The sequence below is a fragment of the Trachemys scripta genome, chromosome 15 (assembly GCF_013100865.1).
Source record: "Trachemys scripta elegans isolate TJP31775 chromosome 15, CAS_Tse_1.0, whole genome shotgun sequence".
NCBI lineage: Eukaryota > Metazoa > Chordata > Testudines > Emydidae > Trachemys > Trachemys scripta.
Genome location: NC_048312.1, coordinates 29,421,869 through 29,446,784, shown reverse-complemented (window position 1 = coordinate 29,446,784; position 24,916 = coordinate 29,421,869). Strand labels below are relative to the sequence as shown.

The 24,916-nt window shown below is 43.6% G+C and overlaps 1 protein-coding gene across 2 annotated transcripts in view; it reads left to right on the top strand.

The window, feature by feature from the left end:
- Nucleotides 1–24,916, top strand: part of OSBP2 (oxysterol binding protein 2) — a 364,006-nt gene that overhangs the window by 17,844 nt on the left and 321,246 nt on the right. The window contains exon 2 of one of the 2 annotated variants that reach the window (XM_034791662.1): nt 6,845–7,422. The exons of the other annotated variant lie outside the window; for it this stretch is intronic. The gene's annotated coding sequence lies outside the window, so the exon portion shown is untranslated. The remainder of the gene's footprint in view (nt 1–6,844; nt 7,423–24,916) is intronic. 2 annotated transcript variants of the gene reach the window in all.

Here is a 24,916-nt window from a genome sequence, read left to right as displayed (position 1 = left end):
GGCACTGTAATTTCTTTAGCTTGGTAAAGTGCCAGGAGACAGGTTTGCTACGTCGCCCGTTTCCAGTTTGACTGGGACACAGGTGCTCGTTAGTGCTCAGTCATACTCAGGTTTGTGCACGCTTTATCACCTTCATCTTGTATAGAAAGTAAATAATGGCCCTGGGTGCATGTTATCAATTCTGCCACTTGATACTAAAATAATTCATACAAAAATAGTTTGCCATGGCAGCCGTAATTATACACCACGGGACTTTAACATCTTCACATCAAGATTTCTAGCCGAGTTGTGTAATTTCTTGCACAGAGTAAATAGTTGAAGGAGCTGGTAGAATTCAGCCCTCTGGGTTCTCTAATGGTTTACTTTTTAGGTATTTATCGGTGTTCTGATTACTATTGTGGCACTTTCTAGGAGAGATTATAAAGCAAACAGTGTACCGTAGGCGGATACCGCGTGGCCTGGGGCAATGACACAATGCTATGTAAGTTAAATATTTTCCCCTACCCTGTCACATGTGCCTCGCTCTTCCCACCAAATGTCATGTTAGTGTGAAAGAGCTGTTGTAATCTCACAAATTTTGATTCCCCTCTGGGATAAAATTTTTGATCAAGAAATAGGAGAGGACATTCAAAGGATGGCTTCAGGCAAAAGGCTGTTGGTTTGTTTTTAAATTGCAAATGACTGAGATCTGTATTCAGGAAAGGAAGTACTCTTCATGGAAATGGTATATAGGGTGACATAGAATCTCAATTTTGTGTAATTTGGATTTAGTGCATCTGGCAATTTATTAGCTCAAGAGAACTATGTAGGTCTGAGTTATTTTACTCAGCTTTATTATACTGGCACTTCATGAGAACATACATAGAAAAGAACAGGAGTACTTGTGGCACCTTAGAGACTAAGAAATGTATTTGCGCATAAGCTTTCGTGGGCTACAGCCCACGTCTTCGGATCCATAGGAAAGAGCTGCCAGACTGGGTCAGACCATGGTCCATCTTGCCCAGAGTTCTGTCTCCAATAGTGGCCTGTACCAGAGCTTCAGATGGAGTGTACACAACAGGGCAATTAAAGATCCCTGTCTTCTGCTCCCAGCTTCTGGTAGTCAGCAGCTTATGGTGACCCCGAGTATGGATTTTGTACCTGACCTTCTTGGCTAACAGGCATTGATGGACCTATCCTCCATGAACTTAACCAGATTAAAAAAAACCTGGGTATATGTTTGGTCATCACAACATCCTATTCCAGTGAGTTTCACAGGCTAGTTGTGCGTTGTGTGAGAGTAATTCCTCTTGTTTGTATTAAACCTGCTGTCTATTAATTTCATTTCTTTACCTCTGGTTTTGTATTGTGTGAAAGGATAATAACTTTTCTCTCAATTTTTTCTGTATCAATCTTGATTTTTATAGACCTCTATCATATCTCCCCTTAGTTGTCTCTTCTAAGCTGAACGCCCCTAATCTTTTGAATCTCTCCTTGTATGGAAGTCGTTCCATATTCTTGCTCATCTTTGCCCTTCTTTGAACCTTTCCCAGTTCCACTGTATGTCCTTTTTGACATGGGGTGACCAGAACTGGACACAGTATTTAAGGTGTGGGTGCACCATGGATTTATATAATACATTATATTTTTGTCATCTTTTCTATCCCTTTCCTAATGGTTCTTAATATATTGTTACCCTTTTTGATGGCTGCTGCACATTGAGCAGAAGTTTTCAGAGAACTAGCCACAGTGACTCCAAGATCTTTCTTGAGTGGTAACAGCTAATTTAGATCAGTGGTTCTCAACTAGGTGCACGCATACCCCTAGGGATACACAGAGGTCTTCCATGGGGTACATCAACTCATTTAGATATTTGCCTCGTTTTACAACAGGCTACATAAAAAGCACTAGCAAAGTCATTACAAACTAAAACTTCATGCAGTTGTTTATACTACTCTATATACTCTATACTGAAATGTAAGTACAATATTTATATTTCAATTGATTTATTTTATAATTATATGGTAAAAATGAGAAAGTAAGCAATTTTTCAGTAATAGTGTGCTGGGACACCTTTGTATTTATATATTTTATTTTGTAAGCAAGTAGTTTTAAAGTGAGGTGAGACTTGGGGGTACACAAGACAAATCACACTCCTGGAAGGAGTACAGTAGTCTGGAAAGGTTGAGAGCCACTTATCTAGTGGCCTTACTGTTTGTTTGGCAGGTTACCTGCTTGTGATGTTGTAGTAGTTCCGGGGTGGGGGCTCGTCCCTTCCTGGGGCGCCTGAAAGTCGGGCCGCCCCGCTACAAAGCGAATAACAGTTCTGAGCTCAGGCCCTTATGCAGGGGCTGAGCGGACAATTAACAGTTCTGAGCTCAGGCCCTTATGCAGGGGCTGAGCGGACAATTAACAGCTCCGGCCTTGGGTCAGGGCGGGGCTGCACACCAATAGTCAGTCAGTGGCCCAGGCCTTGTAGCAGGGGCTGGGTCAGTTTGGGTTAGCCCAGGCCCTAGGTCAGGGCGGGGCAGCAAATCAATAGTCAGTCAGGGGCCCAGGCCCCTTGGACAAGGAGGAGGAGAGACTGCCACCCAGCATGGGGTGGCAGGGGGGAACACAGGCCCACCCACTCCACTGTGTTCCAGCCCGGGTCCCTATCCGCAGCAGTCCGTCTGCCGCGCAGTCAGTGGGGATCCTGACCGCAACACACTGACATGGGTTCGGGGTCTGCTATCCCCGGGCCACTTCCCATCTCCTCCTCCATGGGTACCTGCTCCTCCTGAGTTCCGTCTGCTGGGTCGCAGATCATGGGCTCCTCCGGGCCCCGAGCACCAGGTAGGTCTGTCGCTCCCTCTGGGCCCTCGGCGGGGGGAAGCTCAAACCGCTCCTCAGGGTACCGGGCCCTCGGCAGGCTCGGCCAGTCCTCCTCAGGGTACCGGGCCCTCGGCAGGCTCGGCCAGTCCTCCTCAGGGTACCGGGCCCTCGGCAGGCTCGGCCAGTCCTCCTCAGGGTACCGGGCTCTCGGCAGGCTCAGGTCTGCGGGAGCTCGGGCACCAGCGTCCGTCCTCTCCCGCTGCCGGGCAGCTACTGAGCGCGGGGGCCTGGCCTTTATACTTCCTGTCCCGCCCCTTGACTTCCGGGGGGCGGGGACAGGCCGCCGTGGCTCCGCCACTCTGGCGGCTTTTCTGGCTCATCGCTTCCTGGGGCGCCTGGAAGCCAGGCCGCCCCGCTACAGATGTACTTAACAATTTTTTTTTTTTTTTTTGGTTGTGTAGCAATTTGCTTCTCAAATGCTTTCTTGGCCTGGCTTCGTATACTTGCCGGAGTTTGTGCGCTCCTTCCTATTTTCCTTATCTGACTTCCAAATTTTAAAGGATGTATATTCGCCTCTAATGGCGGCAATTACGCTGTTCAGCCATGGTGTCATTCTTTTGGTGCTTCTACTGTCTTTTTTGATTTTTATATGTTTGGCCTGAGCCTCTGGAATGCTGTTTTTAAGAAGTCTCCGTGCTGCTTACAGGTATTTTACCCTTGAGACTGCTCTTTTTAACGTCTAACTACCATCCTCTTTCTTGTATAGTTCCCCTTTTTGAAGTTAAATATTACTGTGGTAGGTCTTTTATATTTTTGTTGTGGAATAATCCATTCATACACTAGTTGACAGCTATAGGTTCCCAAGGAGCATTGAATTTCTGGGGCCAGTGAATCTATGGAATCGCAGGAAAATGAGGTTGAGATCAGGACTTTCTAGCAGGGCTTCCTTATCCTGTGGAGTGGAACTTGTGACAGAATTTAAATATGCTTTCTATATTGTCCACACATTTTTGCCTCTCCAGGGGTTGGGCTTCCTGCTGCTACTACCCAACCCTAGCTTTCAAATAACTTACACTTTTGTCTGAGCCTACTTTATGTGGGTGTGTAATTCTTTTTACCCCCAGATTAGCTTTTTATGAGAATATACTGGCTGAGGAATGCAGTTTTCAGGAAAATACTTAAATAGTGTTAGGAAGAAATAAGGCTTAAGTGAAAATTTCTGGACATATGTTGTCACCTGAGCTTGTAAATAGAACTTGAATTAAGAACTGAATTGGAAACTTAACGTTAACCCTTTAACATGCCCATTATCTGCTTATCCACCAACAGCCCTCTGGCACCAACCACCAAGCCTCATCCACAAGTCCATTATGAACCACACAATACTGTAAATAAAGAACCATAGCTATTGGATTACCTGGGCATTGGATTTGAGTTTGGTTCTAAATTCACACTGGAGATACCATCAGCTGTTGTACTGTAAGGAGATCTTCTATTCCCCCGATGCCACCACACTGACCCAACCACGCTTTCCTCCACTTCAGCCAGTAGTCTACAGTGATAAATTATTTCTTATACACAGTGTAGAAACAGAACCCAGCTACCACCACTAGGGTTATGCCCTCCATGGGACATGAGATGTGTGGTCAGGGGTACATTTAGTTCAGATTCCTTGGAATCTTAACTGTGAAGTTTGACTTTCAAATTTTACAACCACATTTCTCCTAGTTTCATTAGTAAGTTTTACTACATTGCCTTATCTGTGGGAGCAGGGGGAAGTCTGTGGTCTTGCTGTCTGTGACCATAAATTAATACATTTCCATAGTCAATCTCTTACTGCTTTGTTACAGTGTACTGTACGCTGTGTGCACAGAGATGCAATAATGCAGTGTTAGAGTTGAAGTGAAGTACTTAAGTCAGGGAACTCAGAAGTTAAGGTTTTTACTGCATCGTTAACTCTGAATGTTTGCATATTCTGTATTTTAGGGCATAGATTAATAGGTGATATGCACAGCCCTACATTAAACGATGAAACTGGACTAGGAAATACACGGCATTAACATTAAAGTGGAGTGAAATTATCATGACTTTAGGAACCTTAATCTTGTTGCCTGAATTGAGTGCTAGCTCACATAGCCCTTAACCTAGCACCATCTTGTCACTTGTAATTTCTGTCTCCTTTTTTCAGGCTGGGAAATTCAGTTATCGGGTACTGAAGAACCTAGGTTGGTGTTTTAGCTTCAGTTTTAACTAGCTTCTGCTAATAGCAGAAATTACTATAAAGACAGATATCATGTAAGGGAAGCAATGGATTTTTAATTGCAAAAGAAAACATGCTGTTATACTTAACATTCAACACACTACTTACTTTTAAGTCTATCCATCAACTCCTCATACAAAAACATATTGATGGAAACAAGAAAATTCACTCTTCCAAACCTGTCTGTCTCATTTTCAGTAAAGGTTAAATGCCTTGTTAAGTCTGAATTACTGCTTTTTTAAATGTGCAGATATTTCTGGTTTCATCTGTGCAGTCATTTGTAAAACTAAACAAAAGAATTATTGGCAAGTATGAGTTTATATTTTAAAAACTTGTGTGCTCTGAGCTCTTGCTTACTCTATTCCTATAGGTCCACACACCTATCTTATTGTCCATAAAACTTTAGAAAGAAGATTTTGCTAGTTGTACTTTATTTTTTCTGCTGCCAAATAGCTAGACCAATACCTCAAATTGAAGTTGGCAGCTCTTTCTTGTTTGGCAACACAGTCTACAGTCCTTCAAATATCACATCATCTCACTGGGGTTTGATACCAAGATGTGTAGAAAGCTAGTGTACGAGTTGAGTGCATTGTTAAACTTCTTCATGTTTCTCTCTCCTTGAATAGGTCTGCTGCCAAATTTACGTGACTGTTGCTTGGTAAGAATGGATTTAAAAACTAAGCCATGCCATGGTATTGCAATCTTGCTGATAACGTTTACTACAAAAATAGGCAGTCTCCTTAATTTCTAGGGTAAAACCTAGCACTGCTTTAAAAGCAATGTGAGAATCATGCATAATGGAATATTCCTCATATTCAGGTGTAGTGTAGGGATGTGTAATCCTTTTTCAGGAATCAGATTTCTTAACCGTGTGTGTGTGTAAAAGAAAAAAACCACCCAAAACAAACCAAAAAATCCCCAGCTAAACAAACTTCCACACGTCACAAAAAGAAGACAATGGCTTTGGCTACGGATAAATTGCTGGATTTAAGGAAAAAAACTTGCTCCATAACGTTTCTTGTCAGGGATTCATAAGTGCAACTGCCTCAGAATGGATATCTTCCTCCACTGAAGAGGGGAAGATTTCCTTTCAAATCTGCTACAAAGCTGGAAGTGTTGATTAATGAATCTGCTCATGCTGAACTGTAGTTTTATATTTGCGTTAGCCCAAATGAGAATTCACTTGTCCATATCCAAACCAGACATTTTTTCTTCTTTCGCTCGAGGGGTTTTGGGTGTCAAAATGCATGTATGCCGCTGTTTGTTTTTTAGACAGCTGATCCATTTAGGTAAGGAGGAGCATGGTCTAGTTGCTAGAACCCAAAATTCATGTTTCCCCATCCTTTTCTCAGATCTGTCACTGACTGCTTGGGCAGGTCACAAAATTTATTTAGCCTAATAAAATTGAACAAAGGGCAGAAAATAACCATTTCCTTTGCAATTGTTAAGATTACAGTTTGGGACAGTGAAGGGGTTTCCTGCAACATTTTTTCCATCGCTGATACTCTAGGGATCTTCCTTTTCGCTGAATCCGAGTTTAAAATCACACATTTAAAAATGTTTCTCTTCATGGGCCCACTTTAAAAAAAATCAGAAGGAAAGGAAGCTGGAGAGAAAAATGAAGGTAACTGAAAATCAGACTTCAAGGACAAAAGCATTGCATGGCCTCTTGGAAGGAAAGGAAGATGACAAGCCCATGTTATTTTTTAGTTTTTTATATAAACTATAGTTTTGTATTTTGTTATTCATTCTTGTGCTCTTTAAAAATTGGTTGACTCTTTTCTGTTGTAGTGCACTGTCTTCTTCTGTACACCCCAGCAAAGGAAACAATGGCAGCGAAACCAGTGACCAAGTGATGGGTCAAATGAAAGATTACTAAAGGTGCAGACTGAACTGCTTTGGCCATCAATTGGGAACTTTTGTTTACCACCCATGGCAATGATGTTGTTGGACAACTTAGCGAATCTATGCTGGAACGCTGTGCACTGCCGCGCATCTGTCCTGCCTCCACCGCCAATGTTGTTGACTTTCCATCTATTGTAAAGCTTGCCAAGAGAAGAAACTGGAGAGGTCTATTGTGTTGCTTTCTAAAGAGCCATTTGGACAGATGGAGCCTAACCCAGGAGATCTCTTTACTTTGCCAGACCTTAACTGCTGGGAATGCCTGTTCCTTTCCTCGAAATTGCTGCCTACCTGAGGAGAGAGAATGGGGAGGTAGATAACACAATGCACTTCGAGACACTAAATGCTTCCCCTTGTTACATGTTTGTATCAAGAGAAGGTTGAGCTTTCCTAAGCAACAAGTGGAAGATGCAACTGAAACCCTAGCCTGTCCTCCTGGTTGCTACATTTTGCATACTCTCTTGCTAGTAAGTGAAAGTGTGAAAAACCATTTAATCTATTCTCAAGCAAAGGGGCTGAAGAACTCTGCATCTCTTGAAATAATCTGACTGCAGGTTTAATCCTTTGAGCCTGTTGATCAAAGGGATTTATCCAAGGTATCCAGTGCTCTTTTGCATTGGAGGGCCAGAGTTCGGCTTTGTGCTGGCTCTCTTGCATTGTACTCTTTAAAGTACTGTGGAGTTGCTGGTGGGGGGTGGGGAGAGCTGCTTTTTTTGTAGTTCTAGTTCATGTAAAATAGAAATATTCATTGCTCCCATGTTTGGTAAACAGTTTCTCCACTGGAAACAGATGGTGAGTTCTCTAATATTCATGTTTAGACTTAGTATCCTCTGCAATCTTAATTGTCTTTCCCGTCAGGACTGAAATGGAATTATATATCAAGAGCTGGAATGCTCTGAAGCTTGTATCCTCTGTAGATTCTCAGTTCCCCATGTTTTGGATTAGTTTGACTTCGCACCAGTACAGAGTATCCCTCCTTCACCTTCAGTCCATCAGGCTCTAAATACTTTATTAAGCTGTCAGTTAATGTTGATTCCCCAAATGAGATACTAATATGGGACAAAGGAACAAAATAATTACTTGCCAACTTAATTATCCTAATTTCTTTGCACCTGTTAGCTTTTGTGACAAAGCTCCTCCTCTATCTTGGTGGGTCCTGCGCTTATTGGCGGATTTTCTTGCCTCAGAGATTCACCATGTGGGTTGGGGAACAGCCCAGAGACCTTCCCCTCTGGAAGAACCCACAGTCCAGGTCAATTGGGAGGTTTGGGGGGAACCCGGGCCCGCCCTCTACTCCGGGTTCCAGCCCAGGGCCTTGTGGACTGCAGCTGTCTATAGTGCCTCCTGTAACAACTGCATGACAGCTACAACTCCCTGGGCTACTTCCCCATGGCCTCCTCCAAACATCTTCCTTATTCTCACCACAGGACCTTCCTCCTGGTGTCTGATAACGCTTGTGCTCCTCAGTCCTTCAGCAGCACACCCTCTCACTCTCAGCTCCTTGCGCCTCTTGCTCCCAGCTCCTCACACTCCCACCACAAACTGCAGTGAGCTCCTTTTAAAACCCAGGTGCCCTGATTAGCCTGCCTTAATTGATTCTAGCAGCTTCTTCTTAATAGGCTAATTAGGACACCTGGAGCCAGCCTGCCTTAACTGGTTCTATCAGGTTCCTGATTACTCTAGTGCAGCCCCTACTCTGGTCATTCAGGGAACAGAAAACTACTCATCAGTGACCAGTATATTTGCCCTCTGCCAGACTCCTGTACCCCACTGGTCTGGGTCTGTCACACTTTGTAGAGTGTCTTTCTCTGACACTAAGGACTTGCCAAGCGTGATGAGTTTCTCCTGGAATTTGAGAACTTTTCTTTATGATGTCTTTTCTTCTGGATGTTCCTGTGGGGTCCCAAAGCTGCACTGTTGTGGAATTGATGGCAGGAGTCCTGAGAAATCAGTGCCTTTGTTTAGGTGATGGCTAATGGAGTAAACTTGCACTGAGTTCAGCTTCTCTTCTAGGCCTCCGAATTTTCCTCTTGCTGCCCTGTGTTGTATTTGACCTGGTTTTGTATGTAAATGTTTGGCCTTCTGGCCACTGGGTGGTGGTCTTGAAATCCTGCTAAGGACTCTCCTCTCATTTGCTGTTGATTGGAGAAATTTTAGTGCAGTGAGGTAGCTTCACAGAGCTTCGATACACTTCTTGGTCTCTGCTCGAATAGCCTGCAGTGTTTTTGTAAGAGCATCAAATAGGTATGTACTAGGGGAATCAGTATCCAAGCATGGAAGACTGGGTGTGTAGCATCTGGCAAGTCATCTTTCCATTTTCTTCACACTGGCTAGGAAATATATTTACTGCTCACATGTATTTTAGACTTGTATCACCCTTTTGGTCTCTCTGTCCAAATGTGGTCTCTTAGCAAAGATTAATCTACTGCCCTCCCACCCCATCATCTCAAGCCTCAGAAGTAGCAAATCATTTGAAGAGAGACAATGCTAAAGTTTCAGGGAAGAGCAGTATTGGCACATCTGCTACTGAAGTGAATGTGGCTGGGACTGATGTCTACAAATAAATGAGGATTCTGGCTTGGTTCCTTCAGTGGGAAGTTCAGGATTCTAGCCATTTGGTATATAATATAGTAATAATTAATGGAGAGATCCCATCTCCTAGAACTGGAAGGGACATTGAAAGGTCATAGTCCAGCCCCCTGCCTTCACTAGCAGGACCAAGTACTGATTTTTGCCCCAGATCCTTAAGTGGCCCCCTCAAGGATTGAACTCACAACCCTGGGTTTAGCAGGCCAATGCTCAAACCACTGAGCTATCCCTTCCCCCCATGCGCAGGAAGGAAGTGAGTTAAAGCTACTCTTTATGGAACACTTGGTCTCTTTCCACCTGCTGCATTTGCATTACACGTAGCATCAGGTTTTGTTGGAATGTTCTTGGGATTTCCCATAAAACAGCTTTATGATGGCATGCTAAACAAACACATTGGCAGACGTTTGGGGCAATTCTCTGGGGAATTACTGTGGATGGCTATTGGAATTTAGTTCTTCTGAGAATCAGAAATGTGCACAGCTAACGTTCACTCTCCACATATGAACTGTGGGAGCCATCAAATTTTCCTGACTGAGTGCCACTGATACTTGATAGTGAAGGTGAATTTTGTGGAGGAGGGTTGTCTTGGAAACTAGAATCCAAGTCTTCAGTTTCACTAGATAAACATTCAGCTCCTAGGCAGAAAATAAAGACACCAACCCTTATGGCCGACCGGATTAAAAAGCAGCTTTGAGATTTGTCCCTAAATCTGTGCTTTTGAAGTTTGGATAATGTTTGATTTAAATGCTAAGAATTTAACGTGTGCTGCCCAAATTCTTTTGAGGCTAACCCTTCTCTAACTCATCCCAACTGAACACCTGTTTGGTGTGGCATATCAATAGAAAACTTAGTTTTCTTTCTGGTGTGGGTGGAGTATCCCTCTTCTAGATTGACAATCTGAGAGATGGGAAATGTCTCATATCTCTGCAGACATGTGCAAACTTCAGAGGAAAGTCTTGCACAAGGCAATACACTAAAGTAACCCTGAAGTCTCATTTAAATATCAGTAACCCAGGAAATTTTACAGCTGTGACTCCATCTTTTAGTCCTTGCCTAGGTCCTGCAGAACAGGTGCACCTCTGTCAGTGAGGTTCCTCTACAAAAGTGTGTGTGGTCTTACACGTATGAGCTTCTGCATGCTGGCTTAAGGTGACGAACTACAGACCATTTCTGTGTGAACTGGATTTAGTGGGTTTAAATATCCGGCCAAACTTTCAAAAGTGTGTGCGTGCTTTTGCATGACACTCTCTTGCATTCCCTTGTGCAAGTTGAGGAAGGGTGTCATGAATGCAGAAATCCTGATGTACATGTGAAACCCAGATGCTGCCTATTCAAAAGGGGTCTGCACATCTGAAAATTTGGGCCTTAATATTTAGGATTGTTTCCACATTTTATAGTCCCACAGTGGGATGACATGCGGCAGTCCCTGTTCTGCCACAAAATTCCTGTGTAACCCTGGGCAAGTCACTTAATAGCACATCCCTCCCTCACAGGTGAGTTGGGAGGGGAAACACCATAACAACTGAGGTGCTCGGATGCTACGGGGGCCATAGAAGTAGCATGTACCTAGACATCCCCCCTCAACCCCTAAGATGGGTCTCCTTTTTCTGATCCTCACTGTTTCATAAGCCATATGTACTGTGACCAATTTGACAAACATCTGAAGGGGTACACCTCCTAAACGGAGCTCTGGAAAGCAAGAGATCTGACCATAAGGGCTGAACTCTGGCTTCTGAGACGAATGCACAACTCCCATTTAATTCTGTATATCTCACAGGACACAGTTTGACCCTTTGTTTTGATCTGATCATTTTTTGGTTTACATTTCTTGTACGTGTCTATGTTGTAAATTGTGGCAAGGAGCCCCAGAGCTCGGTTTAGTACCTTGCTATTAAATATCTACTTTGAATCAGAGGTGGTGGCAGTTCAGTGGCTGGTGAAAAGATTCCTGTATGTGGGTCTGTATGTATATGTGTGCAGTCAGTATAAATGTGTTTATATTGTATGTTAAATCCTGCCAAAATTAATGATCATACAATTATATTACAGTAAATCACCTAGGAACCCAGCCATGGGTCGGAACCCCATAGTGCTAGACACTGTACAGACAGTCCCTTCCCCATAGAGCTAACAGTCTAAAGTTGAGAACCCAAGTTCTTGAGTCAGGAAATGCAGAGTAAGGCTGTGAATGTTCGACCTTGACTCTGCCCCCTTGTGCTTACGTCTTAAATTATGGGCAAATAAAAATGTGTCTAATGAACACCTAGAATTCTTATGCAACCTTCTACAAAGTCTTCAAATGGGGGTTGAATTTAAGTCAGATGCATGAGAACAAAACAAGTCGAGTAGGAAGAAAATCAGTGCAGTAGTTTTAAAGTTACTTTAGAGTTGGCAAAGGAGATTGACTGATAGTAAGGTGAATCTCAACAGAAATTCAACTGTACATGTGTAATATAACTTATATTAAGTGTTCACACCTTTAAATAGAGAACAGATTTTTCTTCAAATATGGCTTTAACTTTGTGTCACTGAGATATACAAAATAAACCAAGCTTGAAGTACCTAGCTTTAATTGTTTGAGTTATTGGAGTGCAACATTTCTCATGAGAACATATGAAAAACTGCCTTGGAGTCTGAATAACTCAGCAATTGAATTTTGCCTCACCTTTTCAGACATTCTTCTTTGGGCTCAGACAAAGCCTTAAATTTCTACCCGGAAAGAATTTGGTAAATTACGAGCATCTGTGAAAAATGGACATGAACAGAAATTGGAATTTAACTTTGACTGTAGTATATGCTGTGTGTTCCCACTCTAATCGTTGGTAGACTGTTTTGTAATTCTTTAGAATGAAAGGCATTCTAAAAAGAAAGAAAAATGCATTAAAACTACTACTATGGTCACTTTATAGTTTGAGCACACACATGCTTAGAGTTGGGAGGACCACAAAAAACCTGAGCAGAACCTTTAGTCAACAAAAATGTTACTCAGGCCTTTGTTCCTTTTTCAAAATGTGCTACTCACATTTGTAATATACTGGGAGGTATAAATATTTGTCAGATGAACTTCTTACATATGGTGGCTTTTATTTGATTACATAATTGCTTAAAAAAACTCCTGTAAATCAAATGCTCCTGACCCTTTGTTGTGAATTAGTGAGTTTCTTCTGAGATTGAAGTCTTTGGGCCAGAACTGTTCAAAATGTAGCAATAATAAACTCTGGCAATCTTTTCTCTAATGTTTTGTACTTGTGGTGCAGAACATTGGAATATCAACATTTTGGCTTGTATTGAAAGCTAGTGCAATAGTAAATTGAGGCATTTGTGTCTGGGATTTTAGAACAGGTGACCAGGCTTTCTAATCGTGTTGGTCTTGACACTTGTGTTCATGTCTGTCAATATGGTCTCCCAAGGATAGCATTGTTCTTAGGCATTGTGAGTTTTATTTGACTGGTATCTGGAGGGCCCGATTTGATACCCTTACACAGGCACCAGTGCCCAAAGTTGTCAGAATACTACACAAATAAACTAAAAACAACATTTTAATAATGGACAGTATGTCCAAATCTCTTCCAGTGTGGGGAGAGCCTGATGGCATAAAACAAATTCCTGCACCATGTGCAAGCAGGGAGATACCAATAACTTTGAAGGATGCCACTGATGTACCTGAGCATATGTTGCAGGAGAGAAATTTGTGTCTCCTTTGAAGGCTTTGTCTCATCTTCAAGTATAGTATAGGGTGTCCGGCAGTGTCACTCAAGCCAGTATCAGTTGTGGTGATAAACACAGGAGCTTTCTTAGGTAAAATAATCCCATACAATTATTGTTTAAAATACTGTTGAGTCTTGCTTTGCGCTTGCTGATTGACAGATAGCCAGTACAAAGATTAGAGCAAGGAGAAGGCTATTGATGTGAATACAGTAGCATGATTCATAGATTCTAAGGCCAGAAGGGACTATTGTGATCATCTAATCTGACCCCCTTTATAACACAGCCCAGAGAGGCCCAACATAATTTCTAGAGCAGAGCTTTTAGAAAAACATCATAGCTTGATTTAAAAATTGGCAGTGATGGAGAATCTGCCGTGACCCTTGGTACATTGTTCCAATGGTTAATTACACTAACTGGGAAAAATTTGCACCTTATTTCTAGTCTGAATTTTCTAGCTTCAGCTTTCAGCCATTGGACTGTTTACATTCTCTGCTAGACTGAAGAGCCTATTATTAAATATTTGTTCCCCACGTGTAGGGACTTCCAGACTGTCATCAAGTCACCCCTTAGCCTTCTCTTTGTTAAACTAAACAGATTGAGCTCCTGGCATCTATCACTGTAAGACATGCTTTCTAATCCTTTTAACTTTCTTGTGGCTCTTCTCTGAACCCTCTCTAGTTTATCACCATCCTTCTTGAATTGTCTACACGAGAACTGGACATGGGATTCCAGCAGTAGCCACACCAGTGCCAAATACAGGGGTAAAATAACCTCTCTGCTCCTACGCAAGATTCCCGTTTATGCATCCGAGGATTGTTAGTCCTTTTGGCCATAGCATTGGACTGGAAATGCGGGTTGAGCTGATTATCCACCTAAATAAGAACATAAGAATGGCCGAACTGGGTCGGACCAAAGGATCCTGTATCAGGATCCTGTCCAGCCCAGTTTCCTGTCTTCCGACAGTGGCCAATGCCAGGTGCCCCAGAGGGAGTGAACCTAACAGGTAATGATCAAGTGATCTCTCTCCTGCCATCCATCTCCACCCTCTGACAAACAGAGGCTAGGGACACCATTCCTTACCCATCCTGGCTAATAGCCATTAATGGACTTAACCTCCATGAATTTATCTAGTTCTCTTTTAAACCATGTTATAGTCCTAGCCTTCACAACCTCCTCAGGCAAGGAGTTCCACAGGTTGACTGTGCGCTGTGTGAAGCAGAATCTCCTTTTATTTGTTTTAAACCTGCTGCCCATTAATTTCATTTGGTGGCCCCTAGTTCTTATATTATGGGAACAAGTAAATAACTTTTCCTTATTCACTTTCTCCACATCACTCATGATTTTATATACCTCTATCATATCCCCCCTTAGTCTCCTCTTTTCCAAGCTGAAAAGTCCTAGCCTCTTTAATCTCTCCTCATATGGGACCCATTCCAAACCCCTAATCATTTTAGTTGCCCTTCTCTGAATCTTTTCTAATGCCAGTATATCTTTTTTGAGATGAGGAGACCACATCTGTATGCAGTATTCAAGGTGTGGGCGTACCATGGATTTATATAAGGGCAATAAAATATTCTACGTCTTATTCTCTATTCCCTTTTTAATGATTTCTAACATCCTGTTTGCTTTTTTGACTGCCGCTGCACACTGCGTGGACATCTTCAGAGAACTATCCATGATGATTCCAAGATCTCTTTCCTGATTAGTTGTAGCTAAATTAGCCCCCATCATATTGTATGTATAGTTGGGGTTATTTTTTCCAATGTGCATTACTTTACATTACCCACATGAAATTTCATTTGCCATTTTGTTGCCCAATCACTTAGTTTTGGGAGATCTTATTGAAGTTCTTCACAGTCTGCTTTAGTCTTAACTATCTTGAGCAGTTTAGTATTGTCTGCAAATCTTTTTCAGAGCCACTGTTTACCAGGGTAGAGTCCCTGATCCTACAAGTCTGGCCTGTGTTCTTTGTTCCTAGATGTATACATTTACATTTAGCTGAATTAGAAGATTGCTTGCCTCCAGTTTAACAAGCAATCCAGCTTGCTCTATAAATGACGTGTCCTCTTCGTTATTTATCACTCCCTCAATTTTTGTCATGTGCAAACTTAGTGATTTTTTTCTTCTCCCAGCTCATTGATTGTCAAGGCTGCTTCCCCACTCTGAACTTTAAGGTACAAATGGGGGGCCTGCATGAAAACTTCTAAGCTTAACTACCAGCTTAGATCTGGTCCGCTGCCACCATTCCCAAGTGGATTCCCTTCCCTGGGAAGCCTTGAGAAACTCTTCACCAATTCCCTGGTGAATACAGATCCAAACCCCTTGGATCTTAAAGCAGGGAGAAATTAATCATCCCAACTCCTGGTGAATATAGATCCAACCCCCTTGGATCTAAAAACAAGGAAAAAATCAATCAAGTTCTTAAAAAGAAGACTTTTAATTAAAGAAAAAAGGTAAAAATCATCTCTGTAAAATCAGTATGGAAAATAACTTTACAGGGTAATCAAACTTAAAAAGCTCAGAGGACCCCCCCCTCTAGCCTCAGGTTCAAAGTACAGCAAACAGAGATAAACACTCTAGTAAAAGGTACATTTACAAGTTGAGAAAACAAAGGAAAACTAGCACGCCTTGCCTGGCTGTTTACTTACAAGTTTGAAATAGGAGAGACTTGTTTAGAAAGATGTAGAGAACCTGGATTGATGTCTGGTCCCTCTCAGTCCCAAGAGCGAACAACTTCCCAAACAAAGAGCACAAACAAAAGCCTTCTCTCCTCCCCCCTCCCCACCCCCCCCACCAAGATTTGAAAGTATCTTGTCCCCTTATTGGTCCTTTGGGTCAGATGCCAGCCAGGTTACCTGAGCTTCTTAACCCTTTACAGGGAAAAGGATTTTGGAGTCTCTGGCCCCGAGGGATTTTATAGTACTGTATACAGGAGAGCTGTTACCCTTCCCTTTATAGTTATGACACGCCCCCCAAATCACAGATAGGGTTGGACAGCCGGTTCCACACTGGTTGTGATTTCTTCCTGGAGCTCTAGGAGAAAATAGAGTTAATAAGACACATGCACCTTTAGACATACTACTGATTATATAAAAACTAACAATATGTTCCACATTCCAAGAACAATTTTTAACCAATTGATTCTGGGAAACTTTCCCAGGAGAGTGCATCAGCCACTTTGTTAGAAGCCCCTGAAATGTGTTGATTTTCAAAATCAAAATCTTGGAGAGCTAAACTCCACCAAAGAAGTTCTTTGTTATTCCCCTTGGCGGTATGAAGCCACTGTAGCGCAGCAAGGTCTGTTTGTAGTTGGAAACGCCGTCCCCAAACATATGGGTGTAGCTTTTCCAGCGCGTACACAATGGCGTAGCATTCCTTGTTGCTGATTGACCAGTGGCTTTCCCTCAGACAGTTTCTTGCTGAGAAACACGACAGGATGGAATTCTTGATCTGGTCCTTCCTGCATTAAAACTGCTCCCACGCCCCGCTCGGACACATCTGTGGTTACTAGGAACGGTTTGTCAAAGTCTGGGGCCCTTAGCACAGGGTCAGACATAAGTGTCGCCCTTAAGCTGGTTAAAGGCCTTTTGACACTCATCAGTCCACTGAACTGCATTTGGCTGTTTCTTTCTGGTTAGGTCTGTCAGCGGGGCGGCGATTTGGCTGTAATGTGGTACAAATCGCCTATAATATCTGGCCAAGCCTAAGAAGGATTGGACCTGTTTCTTTGACTTCGGAACTGGCCACTTTTGGATAGCATCCACTTTGGCCTGTAGAGGATTTATAGTTCCTTGACCCACCTGGTGCCCCAGGTAAGTCACTCTGTTTTGGCCTATTTGACACTTTTTAGCCTTAACAGTTAGTCCTGCCTGTCGGATGTGCTCGAAGACTTTTTCCAGGTGCTCCAGGTGTTCTGTCCATGAATCAGAAAAAACGGCCACATCATCGAGGTAGGCAACTACAGATTCTCCCAATCCCGCTAGGAGACCATCTACAAGTCTTTGGAAGGTGGCTGGTGCATTTCGCAACCCGAAAGGGAGTACATTGAATTCATACACCCCTGCCTGGGTGCCGAAGGCTGACCTTTCCTTAGCGGGTTCATCTAGTGGTACTTGCCAGTACCCTTTGGTTAAGTCTAAAGTAGAGATGAATTGGGCATGTCCCAATTTCTCCACTAGCTCATCTGTGCGTGGCATTGGATAGTTGTCAGGACGAGTTACAGCATTTAGCTTACGGTAGTCCACGCAAAAGCGTATTTCCCCATCTGGTTTGGGAAGTAGAACCACTGGAGATGCCCATGCACTATTAGGGGGGCGGATTATACCCATCTGTAGCATGTCCTGGATCTCCCTTTGTATAGCAGTTTTGGTATGAGGTGACTCCCGGTAGGGTGGGGTTCTAATTGGGTGAGCATTACCTGTGTCAATGGAGTGGTATGCCCGTTCGGTCCGTCCTGGAGTGGATGAGAAAATTGTCGCTACAGACATCCAAGGGTCTTGGAGATGTTCATCTCTTCCACGCCACCATCCCTTTTTCCTTCGTAGTAGACACCTTCAGGCCACACCGCGTCATCTGTTTCCTGGGCTGTAAACTGGCAAACATTTAATTCTCTGGAATAAAAGGGCCTAAGAGAATTAACATGGTATACCTTAGGCTTTATGTTGGAGGTGGGGGAGGCTATGAGATAGTTAACAGCTCCTAGGCGCTCCTGGACCGTGAGTGGTCCTTCCCACGACGCTTCCATTTTATGGGCCTGGAGCGCCTTTAAGACCATGACTTGGTCTCCTACTTTGAAGGACCGTTCTCTGGAATGTTTATCATACCAGGCCTTTTGCTCTTCCTGAGCATCCTTTAGGTTTTCTTTAGCAAGGGCTAAAGAGTGTTGGAGGGTGCTTTGTAGGTTGCTTACAAAGTCTAGAATGGTAGTTCCTGGAGAAGGCGTAAACCCCTCCCATTGCTGCTTCACCAACTGTAATGGCCCCTTAACCTCGCGGCCATACACAAGTTCAAATGGTGAAAACCCGAAACTGGGATGTGGTACAGCCCTGTAGGCAAAAAGCAACTGCTGCAACACTAGGTCCCAATCATTGGAATGTTCATTTACGTATTATGGCCCCCAAAGTTCCATTAAACCTCTCCACCAGGCCATTGGTTTGATGGTGATAAGGAGTGGCAACCAAGTGATTCACCCCATGAGCTTCCGACAGGTTTTTCATGGTCCCTGCCAGGAAATTAGTTCCCGAATCTGTAAGGATGTCGGAGGGCCAACCTACCCTGGCAAAAATGTCTGCTAATGCCTGGCACACGCTTTTAGTCCTGGTGTTGTTCCGGCCATCGGGTAGCAAAATCCATGAAAGTCAGTATGTACTGCTTTCCTCTGGGTATCTTCTTTGGAAAAGGACCCAGAATATCCACAGCTACTCGCTGAAATGGGACCTCAATTATGGGTAGTGGCTGGAGAGGGGCTTTAACCTGGTCTTGGGGCTTTCCCACTCGTTGGCACACCTCACAAGACTGGACATAATTAGCAACGTCCTTGCCCATTCCCTCCCAGTGGAAGGACTTCCCCAACCGGTCTTTGGTTCTGTTCACCCCAGAATGGCCACTGGGATGATCATGGGCTAAGCTCAAGAGTTTTACCCGATACTTAGTGGGAACTACCAACTGTCTTTGAGGATGCCAGTCTTCCTGGTGCCCACCAGAAAGAGTCTCCTTGTATAAAAGTCCTTGTTCTACAACAAACCGGGATAGGTTAGAAGAGTTGAGAGGCGGTGGGTTGCTTCGTGCCGCCACCCAAGCTTTCTGAAGGCTGTCATCTGCTTCCTGCTCGGCCTGGAACTGTTCCCTTGATGCTGGAGACATCAGTTCCTCCTTGGACTGTGGACTGGGGCTTAGTCCCTCTGGAAGCGATGCAGGTTCTGGGGCTGTTTCCATTGACTGTGAACCGCTGGTGCACTATGTTGTATTTCAGGCTCTGGCTGAGCCTCTTGGGTAGGGTTATCTGCTGCTTCCGCCAGTTCAGGCTCGCTGGTGCCCTCTGGCATTGGAGTTGTAGACTGGTTTGCAAGCGCTGGACTCAGTGCTGGCAATGGTTCTAGTGCTGGTTGCGTTGCCAGTTCCAGTTCTGGGACTGGCTTTGGCTGGGTCTCTGGGATAGGATCCACTACGGCTGTTGCAGTCGTTGGCAGGGGATCCGGTTCCACCACCTTTGTCTGGGTCTCTGGTAACACAGACGGGGCCCTGGTGGACGGCTCAGGAACAGGGATGGGGGTGAAAGCTGGCTTAGCCTGGCTGCGGGTGACTCTTCCCACCCTCTTGGCTAGCTTCACATGGTTGGCCAAGTCTTCACCCAGCAGCATGGGGATGGGATAATTGTCATAGATTGCAAAAGTCCACATTCCTGACCAGCCCTTGTACTGGACATGCAACTTGGCTGTAGGCAAGGTTAAGACTGACACAAAGGGTTGAATTGTCACTGGAGTCTCCGGGTTGATGAGTTTGTGGTCCACTAGGGATTGGTGGATAGTTGACACTTGTGTCCCAGTGTCCCTCCAAGCGATAACCTTTCCGCCCCCTCTCAAGGTTTCCCTTCGCTCCGAAGGTATGAGAGAGGCATCTGGGTCTGGGGATCTTTGGTGTGATTGGGGTGTAATGAACTGTAATCGGTTGGAGTTCTTGGGGCAGTGAGCCTTTATATGTCCCAGTTCATTACATTTAAAACATCGCCCTGCTAAGGTATCACCGGGACGATGTTGGTTGGTGGAGACTGGTGTGGTGGGGTGAGAAGGCATCTGGGATTTCCCTTGGGATGTGGGTGGGGCCTTGGGTTGTCCCCGGTGGTAAGGTTTGGTTTCGGGTTGCCCCTTCTGATATTCGCTCCAACTGCTACTAGTTTTTTTCTTTTCTACCAACATCACCCATTTGGCTCCAATCTCCCCCGCCTCGGTTAGTTTTGGGCTTCCCATCTAGGATGTACCTTTCTATTTCCTCAGGAACACCCTCTAAAAACTGCTCCATTTTTACTAGGGAAACCAGATCTTCCGGAGATTTAACATTTGCTCCTGATACCCAGGCATCACAATTTTTGTCAATGTGGTAGGCATGCCGGGTAAATGACACGTCTGGTTTCCACCTTAGGGCTCTGAACCGCCAACGGGCACGCTCGGGTGTTAGCCCCATTCTGAGTCTGGCCTTGTTTTTAAAAAGTTCATAACTGTTCATGTGTTCCTTAGGCATTTCAGCCGCCACCTCTGCTGAGGGTCCACTGAGCTGTGGCCTCAGCTCTACCATGTACTGGTCTGCAGCGATGCTGTATTCAAGGCAGGCCCTTTCAAAATTTTCTAAGAAGGCCTCAGTATCATCGCCGGCCTTGTAGGTGGGGAATTTTCTGGGATGGGAAGGGGTACCTGGAGAGGGGTTGCTAGGATTGGATGATGTATTTGGCCTAGCCCTTGCTACTTCCAGCTTATGCTTTCTCTCTCTTTCTCTCTCCTCCATCTTTTTCTTTCAGCTCCATAGCTCTCTTGTGGGCCTCCTCTTTGGCTTTTTCTTCTTTGGTAGTCATTTTCCTGTTTTCTTGTGCTGGGTCACACCCCTCTGCAGTTGACTGAAACTGGGATGTTCTCAGCTCAGGCTGTTGCTGAGTTAACAGAGACTTTCGAACTAGCTACTCCCGAGGAGGTAGAAAGGAAAAAAAAAAAAAACAATTCAGCTTGTAAATTCCTTTTCCCAACTGTTTGCTCATAAATTGAACACTTCTCTTAACAAAGGCCCTTGTTAAAAAAACTTAACACCTCTGCCTTCAGGCAAGGAGAGATAAGATATGCATCTATCTTCAGCTCTGCTTTCCAAGCAGCTAGAAGGAAAAAAAAATCTTACTGGCTTTTGGGTTTAAAATGAATCCCACCGCTCTGTCACCATGTCAAGCCTGCTTCCCCACTCTGAACTTTAGGGTACAAATGTAGGGGCCTGCATGAAAACTTCTAAGCTTAACTACCAGCTTAGATCTGGTCCGCTGCCACCATTCCCAAGTGGATTCCCTTCCCTGGGAAGCCTTGAGAAACTCTTCACCAATTCCCTGGTGAATACAGATCCAACCCCCTTGGAGATTAAAACCAGGAGAATGAACCATCCCCACTCCTTCCTTCCACCAGCTCCTGGTGAATACAGTTCCAACCCCCTTGGATCTAAAAACAAGGAAAAAATCAATCAGGTTCTTAAAAAGAAGACTTTTAATTAAAGAAAAAAGGTAAAAATCATCTCTGTAAAATCAGTATGGAAAATAACTTTACAGGGTAATCAAACTTAAAGAGCTCAGAGGACCCCCCTCTAGTCTCAGGTTCACAGTACAGCAAACAAGGATAAACACTCTAGTAAAAGGTACATTTACAAGTTGAGAAAACAAAGTAAAACTAGCACGCCTTGCCTGGCTGTTTACTTACAAGTTTGAAATAGGAGAGACTTGTTTAGAAAGATGTAGAGAACCTGGATTGATGTCTGGTCCCTCTCAGTCCCAAGAGCGAACGACTTCCCAAACAAAGAGCACAAACAAAAGCCTTCTCCCCCCCCGCCAAGATTTGAAAGTATCTTGTCCCCTTATTGGTCCTTTGGGTCAGATGCCAGCCAGGTTACCTGAGCTTTTTAACCCTTTTCAGGGAAAAGGATTTTGGAGTCTCTGGCCAGGAGGGATTTTATAGTACTGTACATAGGAGAGCTGTTACCCTTCTCTTTATAGTTATGACATTGATAAAAATGTTAAATAACATAGGGCCACAAACCAGTCCCTGCAGGACCCCACTAGAGACACCAATGTTGATTCCCTGTTTGCTGTTGCATTTTGAGACCTATCAGCCAGCTTTTAATCCATTTGAATGTGTGCCATTTTAATTTTATCTGTCTAGGTTTTAATCACAATGTCATACGTCTGTGAGGCTGGCAGACCAGGTGCCAGCTCATGCCAAAGCCCTAGGCCTCATTAAATGCTTACAAATGCGTAGTCAGGCCCATTCACTTGCATATTAATATAGATCAAAGTGATTGATTGTTAAATGTATTAGAGCAGGGGTTCTCAACCTTTTTCTTTCTGAGCCTCCCCCACCCCCCAACATGCTATAAAAACTCCATGGCCCACAGTAACTGCTTTTCTGCATATAAAAGCCGGGGATAGCAAGCAGGGCAGTTGCCTGGGGTCCCAAACCACAGGGGCCACTGCAAAGCTGCATTTTCAGGTTTCAGCTTCAGCCCCGCGTGGTGGGGCTCAGGGCCCTGGGCTTCAGCCCTATGCGGTGAGGCTTCGGCTGTCTGCCCTGGGCCCCAGCGAGTCTAATTCTGGCCCTGCTTGGCGGACCCCCTGAAACCTGCTCATGGCCCCCCAGGGGGCCCAGGACGCATGGTTGAGAACCACTGTATTAGAGTGTATTTGGTGTTTAAACTTCATGAAAACTAATGGGCTGTTACTTGGATTGTTATCACTTACCTGTATCCTGTTACAATGTAGTAGGAAACATTTACACGATGTGAACAAATAACCCTTCAAATGAGAGAGAAACCTTGTGGAATGCAAATGAAAAACTCTAACAGAAAAGATCTAACTTCAAGGCAAGTGGTCATTGTGTGTGATGATTGGAGGGTCAAAGACTTAAAATGGATTCCTCACTCTGTCATCAAAGGAAAAGCCCACATGGGTAGTGACCCTGTCAGCTTGTTTTCTGGGAGAAGAAGCTATACGTATGGATGCAAGGAAAGATCCCGCATCTCTCATCTATTTGGACTCTTCCAGGGAAGGGTACCAGAGGCAAAGCGGAGATCCTCAGAGACAGTCTGGGAACCCTGAAAAGACTTTTGGGAAATGGGCAATTTATTACAGCACTACCACCATTAGGAATTACAAACTGAGACTCACCAGTTACATATATTTTATCTGGTTTAACCTCTCAATAACTCACTACCTTTTCTTAGCTAATAGCCCTTTAGTTTACTACAGAATTGGCTACCAGAATGGGGGGGATAGCTCAGTGGTTTGAGCATTGGCCTGCTAAACCCCGGGTTGTGAGTTCAGTCCTTGAGGGGGCCACTTAAGGATCTAGGGCAAAAATCAGTATTTGGTCCTGCTAGTGAAGACAAGGGGCTGGACTCGATGACCTTTCAGGGTACTTTCCAGTTCTATGAGATAGGCATATCTCCATATATATATATATATATATATATTTTTACCAGTGTTGTCTTTGGTGTAAGATCTGGAGTAACAATTGATCTGGGGTAAGTGACTGGTCTCCTGGGAGCAACCTGATGGGATGTGAATTTTGGTTTGAGTGACCTTTTATTAGAGTCCAGTATGTTTGGGTGACAAGATAGACTGGAGAGTCTGAGGGTACTGACGCTGTGGTAGGACTGGTATGGTAATCTAGGCATTCACATTTGTTACTGGGTTAGAGAAATCTAATTAGAGAAACATAGAACTAGTTTAGGTGTCAGCCCTGTTTTCTGACCATCTGCCTTGACGTAGGCACTCAGTCCTGAGCCACTCCAGACAGCGTGAGTGTGGGATCAAATCAAATGCCATACAGAAGTCTGTTACATAAACACTATGATCTTTATAATTCAAACTTGTAACTTCATTTAAAAAAATCAAGTTAATTTGACAGGATCTATTTTCCATTAGTTCATGTTGGTTGGCAATAATTACATTCTCCTCCTTCAGTTCTTTATTAATCAAGTCCTGTATCCACCGCACCATTATCTTGCTCAGGATCGATGTCAGACTGACAGGCCTATAATAACCTGTTTCATCCTGTTTACCCTCTTTAAATACTGGCACAACATTAGCTTTCTTTCAATCTTCTGGAACTTCTGTGGTTTTCCAAGACTTATTGAAAATCAACATAAACTTCAGCCAGCTCTTTTAAAACTTATGGATGCAGGTTATTAGAACCTGCTGACTTAAAAATGTTTTGTTTTAGTAGCTGCTGTTTAACATCCTCCTGAGATACTAGTCTTCTTTTTTTCCAAATACAGACCAAATATATATTGAACACATCTGCCTTTTCTGCATTACTGAGAATTCTACCATTTCCATCTAGCAATGAATCAAAATCATTGTTAGGATTCTTTTTGTTTCTAATATACTTAAACTCCTTCTTATTGTCCTTAACTCTGCTTGTCATTGATGTCTTCTTGTGTCCTTTTGCATCTCTTATCACTTTTCTACAATTCATTGCTTCTGGTTTATATTAATTACCATCAACTTCCCCTGTCTTTCATTTGTCATATTACTTTATTTTCATAATTGCTTCCATTCCCTCTCTAAGCCAGTTTGATTGTTTACCAATATGGTCTTCTTCCTTTCTTCTACCATTGAATTTTTAGTTCTGTGATCAGTTCCTCTTTATCTGTCAAGATAGTCTTGTATAGAAATCCTCCATGTTGGATGCAAACATTTCTGAATTAGGAAATTGTCATTTATAATATTTAGAAATTCCAACAGTGTCTTAGTATGAGACCTCCAGCATATGTCACTCAAATTGAAGTCTCTCATGATCATACAGCTTTTATTCCTGCATGTTATAGATCATGTGTGTGGTCATCCTGTTCCCTCGTGTGATTTTTGTTGTCTGTAGGAGACCCTATCTTGTGCTTTATCTGTTGGGATGTTGATCCACAAGCATT